This window comes from Mesocricetus auratus, unplaced genomic scaffold (genome assembly GCF_017639785.1).
Source record: "Mesocricetus auratus isolate SY011 unplaced genomic scaffold, BCM_Maur_2.0 Super-Scaffold_100024, whole genome shotgun sequence".
NCBI classification, from domain to species: Eukaryota; Metazoa; Chordata; class Mammalia; order Rodentia; family Cricetidae; genus Mesocricetus; species Mesocricetus auratus.
Window position 1 is genome coordinate 12,294,646 of NW_024429205.1, and position 13,326 is coordinate 12,307,971.

The 13,326-nt window shown below is 43.7% G+C and overlaps 1 protein-coding gene and 1 pseudogene across 2 annotated transcripts in view; both read left to right on the plus strand.

Moving 5' to 3' along the window:
* The window catches only part of Vsnl1 (visinin like 1), a 102,304-nt gene that overhangs the window by 53,130 nt on the left and 35,848 nt on the right, over positions 1-13,326 (plus strand). The gene's annotated exons all lie outside the window — the stretch shown is intronic.
* On the plus strand, positions 2,953-3,025 carry LOC121133878 (annotated as a pseudogene).

Below are 13,326 nucleotides of genomic sequence, written 5' to 3' on the forward strand. Positions count from 1 at the left end.
GCTCTGTCCACACTGATGGAACTGGGAAGCAACCCAAATGGCCATCCACGGGAACATGGAAAAATGAACTGTGACATATTCACCTTGAGACAGTTGAACTCCTGCAACGCTGAAACACAAGTACAGAAGGGAGATTCTAGGAAATTAAAATGGGCTTTGTAGGACTACAGGTAAAGTGCCATGAGGCTATAGGAAAAAGGAACATGAAGGAGTGAGAAATGCAGAGAGGAAGAAGCAAGGGATGGGTGGGGTACGGCTGTGTGGTGAGGTACAGACTGTGTTAAAGTCTCAGCTGTGTTTCAGGATGGTGAGTTTGTGGTTGCGCAGTCAATTAAAAGCTGACCAGCTAGGTAACTAAACTAGCAGGCATTGCATGGGCTACTGATGATTGACAGGCACCCCAAGGGATCACTGATCGATTCAGTTCATGTAAAAACCCCAAGGTATACCAAATATCATATTATCAAGTGTATGTAGAAAGGACCACATGCTGTGCAATGCACATGTACATGGTGTAAGATGACAACGGGCGGTCTATGAGATGGCTCAGCAAGCGAAGGCACTTACCACCACGCTCAACTACCTGAGTTTGATCCCCAGACACCACCACCACATGATGAAATGCTGGAAAGAGAAGCAAGTCCCGCAAGCTACACTCTTACCTCTTACCTCCACACGTGTGCTGTGATGTGCACACACACACACACACACACACACACACACACACACACAGAGTTATGGTTTTTCTCTTTCCATTGCTATGAAAAACACTCGGACTAAAGAGTTCATTTGGCTTATACTTCCTTACACCGTATATCACTGAGGTAAGCCAGGGCAGGAACTGAAGCAAAAACCATGGAAGAACACTGCTTGCAGGTTTGCTCCTTCTGGCTCATGTTCAGCCATCTTTCTTATACAACCTAGATCTACTGGCCAGGAGTGGGACCACCCACAGTGAGTTGATTCCCTCCTCCATCAATCAACGACTAAGAGAGATCCCCACAGACATTACCACAGGCCAATCTGAACTGGGCAATATATGTGTTGGGACTCCCTCTCTCAGGTAATTCTTGGTTGTGTCATGTTAACCATAAAAACAAGGACATAAGAACACACAAATACAGACATATATGTATGAGTGTATACATTATATATAATGCATGCATTTTATGTATGTATATACACATACAAATTTAAGATCACTATGGCACTCCTAAGAAGATATGAATAACTTGTCATTAACATTTATGTAGGAATTCTGGGAGACACACCCATTAATTAATTAATTCTGAGCCTGAGTAGAACAGATGTGCTTCCTAGATCACCAGGTGACTCCTCTCCACTCTCATATTCTGCCATTTCCTCACCTGGAGTTAGCCTGTGCTGGGAAGCTTTCCATTCCCATTATGTAGGAAAACAGAGACAAATGAGCTGTGTCAGAGGCACCTTCCTATCACTGAAGATCACGATCAAGAGAGCTCGGTGTGGCATTTCCCACTACATGTTTAAAATCAAGGGGCTTTTTCCTCCGAAGAAGGGGGAAATGAGCTGTGTCATCCAAACTCTGCCTAAGCCTCAGCCTCCAGCTCAGCTGTGTAAGCATTGCACATTTACCTGTGTTTTATGACAAAGATACCTGAGGACCAGGATCGCCTGCCACCCCTACTCCCACCCTTACCCCCCAGCCTCCCCCCAAATCATACCCCAGTAGATTTCAAGAAAATGTGTCAAGACTTCCTGAGCTCAGTGGATATTCTAGGCAGCCTCCAATGCCAGCCCCTTAATGGTGAGACTTGAACATGGCCTCTGCTCTTGTGTCAAATAGGCAGAAAACAGACAAAGTCCTCCCCAAGTTATCCAAGGACAGAGATCAAGGGAGAATCACAGACGAAGTATACTATGTACATGGGGGAAAAAGGGTAGCTCTGATGGCTGAGAAGGGGGAAGCTGGGGTTTTGTAAGAGACCCGGGGGCACTTGATGAGAAATAACTTTCTGTGAGTGCTTTAAGAGTGCTAGTATTCAGCAAGATGAGGCTCAGTATCCTGGAGAATGGGTCTTTCCAATGGTTCTTCTCTGCGGTTAGGAGGAGAGCCACCCTGGAGCCCACTGAGAGAACACGTGACCAGAGCCTCTGGTGAGGACTTCAGTCTCTGATGGGACAGAACCCACTGTAGCCTCTTGTCTCTGTGCAGCCTCTATTGGTGCCTCCGCCATTTGCCATTCCAGAAACCATCCCAATTGCTGTAAAACCAACTACAGTGAAGGCCGAGCTAAATAATGGGGAACACTCATCTGCCAGGCCAGGAGCCCCGACCCTCGTCCTCTCCCTCACAAGAAAAGCCTTTGCATTCCAAATGTAAGGGAACACCTCTATTAAGTGGACACTTGACAGTGTGAAAGCAGGGGTCTAGAAGAACAAGGCAAACTTCCCAGCATTGTGAAAGGCAAAGGATGGATAGATATTAAAGGCTAGGGATGCTCCATGCTACGGGATGCAGACAGAGGTGACTCGCTGGCACTCATTGGCCAACCAGCATAGCCGAGTCTGCAAGCTTTGGGTTCAGTGAGAAGCAGTGCCTCAAGGAGTAAGGAGAAGAGTGATTGAAACTGTAGACACCTGATCTTGACCACTGGACTACACATGCACACACACTCACATGTATGCACATACACATGAACACATACATACCATACACACATATACATAAACAAACACCATTGACTCTCCTTCAGCTCTCAGTGAGTCTTCCCAATAGGAGTCCTGAAGTACTGTGGACAGAAAACACAGTGGGACAAATCTCAGAGAAAGAGAGACTCAAACCTCTGAGAGGGAAAGTGGTCCTTGATCGGGTCCTTGACGTCACGTGATCTTGTCTTTGGCCATCTCTCTAGCGTTGCGTATGAATGGAGTAGTGTATGAGGGCATCTCACTGTCTCGATGTAGTGATTCGTGCTCGCTTCGGCAGCACATATACTAAAATTGGAACCATACAGAGAAGATTAGCATGGCCCCTGTTAAAGGAATTGACAGAAGGGCACCACCAGGAGTGGAGCCTGCGGCTTAATTTGACTCAACACGGGAAACCTCACCCAGCCCGGACACGGACAGGATTGACAGATTGATAGCTCTTTCTCGATTCCATGGGTGGTGGTGCATGGCCGTTCTTAGTTGGTGGAGCGATTTGTCTGGTTAATTCCGTGCTTGCTTCGATGTAGTGATTCACATTTTTGCATGTGCATTATGTACGTGCTGTGCTCTGCATCGATTTCCGATCCCTAGCAACCCACCCCCATTCATCTGCAGGAGTGAGCTTTGCAACACTGATCTAGATACGGTGCCTCCCAGCACTGTACTTATTCTTTAGACCATAATCACGACATTTCAATCACCATAAACCCAGGCATGAGCATGGAACCTGCCACAGAGAAGCTTCAGAAAGAATTTGCTGCTGGCTACATAGCTCCTTCTTGGGAAGCCTTGTGGTGGAGACATCCCCAAACAACTTCAGGGCAGTCCTTCTTGCCCAAAGGGATCTCTTGGGCTACTGCAGAAGGCACAAATAACCACAGTCCCAGATGGATTGGCATTCATGCTTGGTGATGGGACAAGAGTGGGCAGGAGAGAAGCTAATTCCAAAGTGGAAGATTAACACAAGAAGGCAGCTTATGCAGTGATGGGTGGAAAACTTTGCTCTTAACCTTAAAAGACAAAATATTCCTTAGCTGACAATTGTTTTGTTTTGCAAGCTCAGGACCTCTTATCCGCTATCCGCTATAATGTATCTCCCCTAAATTGGTACTTTGACATCTTATCCCCTAGTATACATGAATGTGGTTGTGTTCAGGGGTAGGGTCCTTAAATAGCTGCCTGTCTTAAAGCAAAGTAAATAGAGTAGACTTCCACCCATTGTGAGCTGCATCCTTAGAGAAATAAAAACAAGTCTGGACACAGGACATTTGAGAGAAGGCCATGAAATGAGCCATCTAGAAGTCCCAGAGACCTCAGAAGTAACCAGCCCTGTCAATGCCTTGTCTCGGATTTGCAGCCTCCAGAACCATATACCATAGTGTATCTCTCTTATGTAATCCATCCACTATCTGGTACTTCATTTTGGTGGCCCTAGAAAATTAGTATAGACCAGGTTCCTTTGCCATCAACACGTGTAAACTCTGAGCCTTCTCCAACTGATCGAAGGACACCCTATCGGGAGTACCTGGCTTCCTTCAAACCCAGGAATTTCTGTGTCCCTGGTCACAGACATCATAGCTGATGCGATGTTGTCCTCCCTGCCCCCAGCAGTGCTGCAGCTAGGCCGACAGGAAATATATTTTGTCAACAAGAACCAAGCACCTGCCCATAAGAACGTCCACTTTCCAGAAATCATTGTGATTGCCAAACCAAGATCACAAAACTAAGATGGTTTGCCATTTTAATTCAGTGTCAGAGAAGCTGCTGCAGTTTTCAAAAATAATCAAACTCTGGAGTTGAGCAAGCAGCCACTGGAGGGAGGAAGCATCTTCTCCTGAGGTCTTCTTCCTGGATGGATAAAGACTACTCCTAGCTTGCTTTGCTAGCTTTGCCACTGTGGTATCAAAACCAAGCACAAACCCCGCAGAGTGGGGGGAGCAGATGAAATACTCAGTGTGTGTTGTTGGCATGAGCAGCCACGTCAAGGATCCTACTCGCTCACAGCTGTGGGAATGGCAAGGCCTTCCCCTCGTCTGAGTGCAGATATTGACAGTGTGTGCCGAGGGTATCACCTCAGCTTCCTCTTCCAGATGACTGTTGCCTGATAGTGGCCCCCTACAGAAACCTGCTACTAAGATTATCCAACCAGCCTCCTCCTTCATCTGTATGTAACATCTGCATACAACAAACATCTCAGTTTCTATGCTGCTACTGTCGTGTCTCTGTCAGAGCACATGGCCCACTCGATCCCAGCTTTTCAAGATATATATAGAGAGAGATATATATACATAGATAGATATATACATGTATATATATATGTATATATATATTGTGTGTGTGTGTGTGATTTCTTCCTTTGCCCATCTCCCCAGTCAGGACAATCCCAAAAGCCATGAAGGTCATAGAAGCAGAGCCCTGCAAAGAGCCCTAAATAAACATTAATACATATTTGAAATTTGACTTTCAGGATTATTGTCCTCAGGGATTGTTTTGGTTGTCTCATGGTGAGTGACAGAAGTATTCACAGGGTTAGTTAAAATATTCTTGGCATTTAGAGACTAACAGATGTACAATTCAATCTCAGCTGGGCTACATTTGCCAATTGTCTGCCTCTCCAGATCTGTTTCCTTATGTATAGGTGAAAATAATGTCTTGCCTTGTCACCTCACTTGGTGGAGTCCCTAAGAAAAAGGAAATGAAATTGATTTGCAGCCCATTATAAGCTACGTTTGCATCATGAGTGATCTACTCCTTTATTCTCAGAGAACCAAGACTGAAGTGGGTTTCATTTCATGTGCCAAGTTTGATGGCAGCACAGGAAGACATACAGAGGTAGACCCAAGGTTCTATGAATGTTCAACAGAAAATCAAGCTTTAATCAAATGATGATATCCACCATGCATTCCAGAATGGGGTAGCAGGTTCTCAGGACACAGCCTCCGGTCTGACACCAGCTGAAGATGGAAATAATGCTATCTGGAAAAGGAGGTCTAATATATTTATTGAATATACTTACAAGATAAACAGAGGTATAGGAGCTCTGGAAACGTGGCAGGCTTCCAAGAGAGCAAGCCTTTGCTTTTCCTTTCCTTTTATCCTCACCTGTCTCCATGCCCCTTTGGGGTGTGGACAGTATTGTGTGCTCACCCCGACACTCAGGCTGTGCCATCTCCACTTCAATCATGGATTCTCACACCCTGAGCCCTGTGTCCTCCCTCCCAATAGCAAAGCCTCTCCCAGATTCCAGATGCTACAGGGAGTGGGGATTGGCCTTCAAGGCATTTGTGTGTGTGTGTGTGTGTGTGTGTGTGTGTGAACATGTGCCAGCAACCCTAGCATTGCTGAACTTCCTGGCTGTCAGCCTGGATCCAGATTCAGTGAGAGACCCTGTCTCAAGGGGATAAAGCAGAGAGTAATAAAGTAGGATACCTAACATCCTCCTTTTGTCTCCAAGTATGTATCCCTTTAGAAAAAGACACACACGCCCATATCCAGACACCACCCATCCACACACTTCATACATATGCACACATATAAATAATTAATAAATAAAATTATTGAATTCAGAGTATCTGAATATTTGTCAATAAATGTATTTAGTAAAATAGCAAAATTTAGTTAATAATATATTCAGAATTCTTCCAATGCTTGCTCTTATGAGTCTAAAGTCTACTATCTGGAATGCAAGGCACTCTTCCTGAAAGTTGTACATAATGCATAATAAATATAGGACTATAGATAGAAACCTTTGCTTTTATAGAGTTGGTCTTGTTTAATTGCTGCATAAGTGAACAAGTGCCTTTATTTTTTGGACAAGTGTCATAGCATCTGTACAAACCTAGAAGTTAATCTGTATCAATAGCTCTTAAATGTCAGCACTGGTCATTTGGGCTGACTGTTCAACTGACAGGTGCATGAGCATATTCCTCAGGGTTGCTAACTACCAGGTAGCTACAGTGGAGAAAATGCATGGATAACAAATTGAGAACATGTCTAGATATTAACCAAGGGATATCCTTGGGTACACTTGGAGAATTCTATTACCACTACAGAACAGTGCATATGTCTCTCTCCACACAACCTTCATTGGGTTTACACAAATTTGAGTAGCCCCGAGAAATGCCAAGAGCTCCAAAACATGCTTCTACCCATTGACTGACAGAGCATTCTAGGTCCCTTGACACAAGTTATTGACTATTAACTATTAAGACAGAAAAGAAAAAGCCTTTTCTAAACTAGACTTTCAAATTAACTTCAATAGCATACAAATAACAGTAGAAGTTTCTGGGATGGGCACTTGTGAGAAAGCTTGAAGACCTCAATTCAAATCTCCAAAGCCTAAGTTTAAAAGCCAGTTATAATTATATGTGTGCCTGCAACCCCGGGACTGAGGTAGAGGGAGCAGACATGAGGCTCCTACTTAGGGCTTGTCATCCACTAGCCTAATTCCAGGTTCAATGAGAGTCCTTGTCTCAAGGGAATAAGACTGAGAGTAATACAACAGAACACATTCCCTATCCTCTGCTAATCTCCTTGTGCACTGCACATGGGTGTGTGTGTGTGTGTGTGTGTGTGTGTGTGTGTGTGTAATCTGCAATTTACTCAGTGAGTAAATAAACTGTCTCCAATTCATTCAAGACCTAGACTGAGCTGTTTCCTTGGATCCAGCTCTGTACTAGTACAAATGGAGAAGCATCAAGACCTTGCTTCTCCAGAAGACATTAAGAGAAGTAAAAGATGACCATTGCCTCACATATGGGGGGAGGTATGTATGTGTGTATGTATGCATGGGTGGTATTTGAATGTGCTCATGTGGGTGTGAGCACATATGTGGGCCACACAAAAACATGCAAGTGGAGCCTAAAAGTCACTGTTAGATGTCTTCCTCTGATACTCTCCACCTTATTTTGTCGAGACAGGGTCTCGCATCAAACCCGGAGCTTATCAATTCAGTGGGCTGACTGGAAAATGAGCTCCAGGGGTCCATCTGTCTCCATCCTAGCCAGCACTGGAGTTACAGGCATACACTACCATGTCCAGCTTTTATGTATGTGCTGAGGAGTCAAACTCAGGTCCTCATGCTTGCCCAACAGACACTTTCCTGCTTCCAACACAACCATTGTCTCTCCAGTTGATTTTGAAAATAGAATTGTGGGCTCAAAAAAAATTAGGGGGATGATCAATTTTCAAGGAGTGAGATTCTGCTTGTTAATCAGAGGTAACAGAACAAAGCTTAATTTTAAAAAAAATTGTTGGGCAGGCCCATAAAGAGATGCATTTTAATCCCTTAGGGAAACCATATTACATAAGACATAATATCATCTCAGCAGGGCTGGTGAGGATAGTGGAAGTGTTAGTGAGAAGCTTGGGATTCATTTACATGTGGAATATTTGCCAACATGACCGAAGCTGCACTTCAACTTGAATTAATGCGGAAAACAAGAACTAGCGCCTTAAATCTCAAAGAAAAGACAATAAGGAGAGAGTCTGGGAAAACAAGGATTTGTGTGAGGTTCCAATTGCATTTCCTTATAGTGAAACTCAGAGAGTAACGAGCTGCCTGAATTAGAGATAGCTCCCACCCGCTCCCAGAGAGGTGCACATGATAACCTTCTCCTGTCTCAGGGGTGTGAAATCACTTTCTATGGCTTTCCCATGATAAGGCTGGTGTATTTAGAGGGCCATCGATAGTCCTTCCACCATCACATCCTAAAGGAATGCTTTTACACCATACCTCAACTTCTCTGTCTTCAGCATAATTGTGGAAAGAGCTCCTGCAAGTCCCCCAGGTCCACCCTTAACCTCCATTTTGCAAATAGGGAGCCAGATGCATATGAATGGGACAGAGATATCTAGGGTATATCCACTATATACCAGTTAATATCCAAAAGGGTGTATCAGATAGTTACCTAAATCCTAAACGTTGTACACACAGCCTCCAGATGAATCACTAGATGGCTGCCATGCAACCCTTGGCAGGATGTACATGAAGAGGGAGACCACTACTGGTGGTCCATCAGTGTTTTCTTTTAGAAACACGAAATAAACAGCGCCAGCAGCTGCGGGCCAGGAGAGATAACAACCCTCTGTCTCTAAACTACGCTGATGGACGATGTCATATTGACTGGGGAGAAATGCCAACCCTCCACCCCCAGTGAAATACACAGTTGGGGCCGTTATTAACAGGGTCTGATATTCCTTGAAGGAGAAAGCACCCAACTAAACGAACACGAAAGTGGAGTGGAAGCCAAGGACACCTGCGCAATGTCTGCTGCTAACAAGCTATGGAATCAGAATTACAAGGCTCTTAGGATTCTGGGCTCTTGGTTTATTGAACAGAATTAGAAATCCCTGCCCACCTCCTGCAAGGAATAGCTATGACTACGTAAAAGGGGGTTTTAGTCTCCTGCTTTTTTCTAGAGATACGGAGAGGCATACACCTCCTAGAAATGAAGGCGGGAATGAAGATAATGTTGAAAGTTCAGAGAGAGAAGTTCAGAGTGGCTGGAGAGAGGATGGGGTGAGTGGTGGGAGGTGAGAAGAGGGAGATGATTCTTTGTTTCTTCCCTGGTGGATTTCCCTTCAATATGGAGATTCTAGACACGGAATAGCACTGGGGATATTGCCTGTCCAGATCCCTGTTGGACAAGCAATTCCTGTAGCATGGCTCACTTAACATCATGGCTCTTTCCCTGTCCAATCACCCAGGAGGCCAGAGCCCGCATCTTAATCATCTCTGATTCTCTAGTGTCCGATAAAAAAGTTAATTACCTGAGAGGATGAATCAATGAATGAGTAACACACTGCTAGGAACTTAACCAAAATTCACTTCAAAGACTAAACAAAAAGGAAATAAAACATCTCAAAGCACGTGGTTCATAGCAGTGAGTGATAGAGGTTCAAAGTGGTCCTTTCCATACAGAATGCTTAAATAAACAGAATGCAGGACAGGAAGACAGCAAAACATAATGTCCCATTCTCTCGGGCAAGCGACTAGCTAATTTTCTCACAAATACATTAGACAATCTTATATCAAGGGACTTCCTTAAATACTATTTTCCCAAGATAGAAATGAAAGGGTGAAATGTAAATGTAAGATCCTCAATATGAAAGGGATGACTGATGAAGATTAGACTGCCTATGCTTGAGTCAGGAATTAGACTTTTCAAGGAAAAATGAAATGCCTGAAAGAATTTCTCATGTAGAAGAAAGGCAAAGGAAACCATGTAAGACATAGACAGACTCCCAAAATAGATAGCTTTGCCTGCTTTCTGAGTAAATTCCACCACATAGTCAGAGACAGGCTTATTTTTATCCATGTTCTTTTAAACAATGTGACATGTCTACCAGGAGCACAATCAATGATGACATCGTGTTGTAGTTAATATGTTGTGGCTTTCACGATTCAGCCCCAGTCAAGTCTCTGGCAGATTCAGAAGCCAGTGCCCGGAGACATCTTTCAAGATGACACAGCTGGGTTGCCAGGGTAACTGGCTGGATGAAGCTTTAGCTGGCTTTGGGAGAGATTACATAAGACCAGACCAACTAGGAAGAGTTAAGTCGTGTCCTGGGGGTGAAGAGCACTGGGGCTATTGCCTGTTCAGCTTCCAAGATAAAGACATAGTAGTGACATTTAAAAGGGGATGTCATTGGACACCCACATCTGTCTTCTCAATAGAGTTCCTCAAAGCCAGATTGACAAAGTCTCTCTGTAACAAGACTCTAGCTAACAGGATTTCAATGATGTATCAGGCAAGCACAACCTAAGCATCGCTCTCACCATTTACTTTTGACATTTCAAAGATGTTATACACTTCCTATTATTTTATATTATGAATACATGTTGACATGCGTTTATTATCCAATGGGTTAATGACTCCTAGGAAGGATCAAATCACAACTGGGTTTATGGAGGAGATACAAATAACTTGCTGACAGCATGTAAATGATTTTATAGGTATGCATATATATGCACATTTACATGCATATAAATTTAATTCCTTTCTGTAGGGGCCTAACTTAGAACCAACAGAGATTCCTGTGGCTTCAGTGTGACTAGAGATTTTTTTTCCTCTTGGAGATGTCTAAACGGGTCAGGCAGCTCTGGTCTCCAGTCATTGGGGGTTCTAACTCCTGCTCCCCACTCTTCCACTCCCACGCAATCGCACACTCCAACTTGCTCGGATTCATAGGCCCTCTATGACTTACTAATGTCACAATGTAAGTAGATAGAAAGAAAACAACAGAAGCAGTAAGAGAAGGAAGGTATTTATTTGGTTACTTGAGCTCCCTGGTGGACGGATTAGAGGTCCTGATAAACAGGAATAGACCTCCTGTGTGTGCCTAAGATTTTACCTTACTCTGTTGCTCAGATAGGGCATATCTTTTGCTGGAGAATGATGGGAAAGGCATACATATAAATTATTACACAACACATGGCCAAAATACTCCCACTTACTGTCACTCTGTATGTACAGTAAGTACAGTCTACTCTAAAAGTGTGAGAGACTACTGTTCTCTGATTTGACCAAGAGGATATCTTATCACATGTGCTCTTTCCTGTCACCTGCTCCTAACCTTATTCCCTCCTTGGAAGTCCTACATGGTGTGCTGCCTAGACTAGAGTTTTCTCAGTTTAGTGTCAAGGGAATTTTCATATCTGTAAGACTTGAATATCACGTATATTGAGGCATGAAGTAGCGTTGGGCAAATGAATCATGGGATAAGAAGCAAATGCCAATCTATGGGTGCTAGGTACTCAGACACAGGTGCTTGCACATGTAATCTCACTGGTAGTAAAGTGTGCTGCAAAAAAGTAACTACTGATCCAAAGTAACTACCAATACAAAGTGACAACTGATACAAAGTAACAACTTATACACAGTAATTGTTGATACAAAGTAACTACCTATCCAAGGTAACTACCCATACAAAGCAACGACTGACACAAAACAACTACAGATACAAGTTAACAACTGATACAAAGTAACAACTTACACAAGGTAACTACTGATATAAAGTAACAGTTTGGTCTTTGTATTCTGTATATGCATTCATCTTTTCAACCACTTTTGTGTCCTTTCAATCATTAAGCATTGTTGTGTATCTACTCAAGGAAAGCCCCAAATTAAAAACTGGGGGTCCTGAAAGTAGTCAGCAATTATGACCCCTGCCCTCAAGAACTCATTTAATTTGAAAGAAGCCAAGAACAGAGAAGATATCTCAGTTGTTAAAGTGCTTGACACTCAAGCATGAGGACCTAAGTTGGAGCCCCAGAATCCATATAAGAAAGCTAAGCATTACCATCTGTCTCAGTTAAAGTTTCTGTTTCTGTGATGAAACACCATGACCATAAAACAAGTTGGGGAAGAAAGGGCTTATGTAGCTTACACTTCCAGATTGTTGTTCATCACTGAAGAAAGTCAGGACAGATACTCAAACCGGGGGTGCCTCCTGAGGAATGACATTCAAGTTGACATCTAGACTCAAGCATGCATATGTATGCACCTTTGGGAACGAACACACACACACACACACACACACACACAATCACAGAAAAACCATAGAGCAAATGTCAGTGTTGACACAGTGTGGTAGGTGCAGCTCATGATGCTGTGAAAATGGATGATATTTTGACAAGGTTCTGGAAAGGCATCTTAGAGAACAAAAAGTATTAGCTTCAACTTAACAGTGCAACATTGTAAAAATAATAAGATTTTGGACAGCAAGAAGAATTTGTGATCTTTCTTGTCTTTTGTTTGTTGTTGTTGTTTTCAAACCAAAATTCTTCCTAGGCCCAGGACACAAAATCATCTTGCAATGCAAGATCCTAGATATTTCTCAGGCCCTCTAAAAATACAACTGTAATCTAATGGAAACAAGCACATTGGCAGGACATCCCCTTCCTGCCCATTAGTCAGCCCTTTATCATAACAGCTCTGTTGAGACAGAGAAGGTGATGTTGGATGGGGACGTGTGAGTGACATGGGGCTGGAAGCATGTGGTGCTGCATCCAACTGCATGTCTCCAAGGAAACACCTCTGACCTCCAGCCAGGCAGAGGCTACACTTGGAGGCCCTGAACTCTGCTTGCTTTGATCCTGGGGTGCCATAGTTGGTTTCTCTTCTCAAGGCTGCTGAAGGTTTTGCTCTGTAAAGCACAGTAAAATTGTTTCAGAAAGACAGAGGACATGGCCGATGGGAGTGCCCCCCTGCTCTTGATATTACTCACACCTGAGTAATTCACAACCGCCTACAGTATAGTTCAGGGTCTAAGAGATCTGCACAAGCTCTTCTGGGGCATCTGTGGGGGGGGGGGGGTGTTGGGAGATGTGTGTGTGTGTGTGTGTGTGTGTGTGTGTGTGTGTGTGTGTGTGTCAGGGTCTCAATTACAGACAGACCTATTAACTGAGGTAGAAATTAGAAACTATAGAAAACAGAGAAATTGGCTAAAAAGGCTAGGATGTTCTTAGAAAATGTACATCCATGAGGACATTGGGGGCAAATTTAGATGGTGGCTACAGGATGGAGTTCAGAAGATGCTTTGGCAGAAGAGTGGGCTCTGAGCTGGACATCAGGGGTCTCATCCCATCTTCTCAATAGATGCCCATCCAACCTCAGGATGGATTCCTCTTCT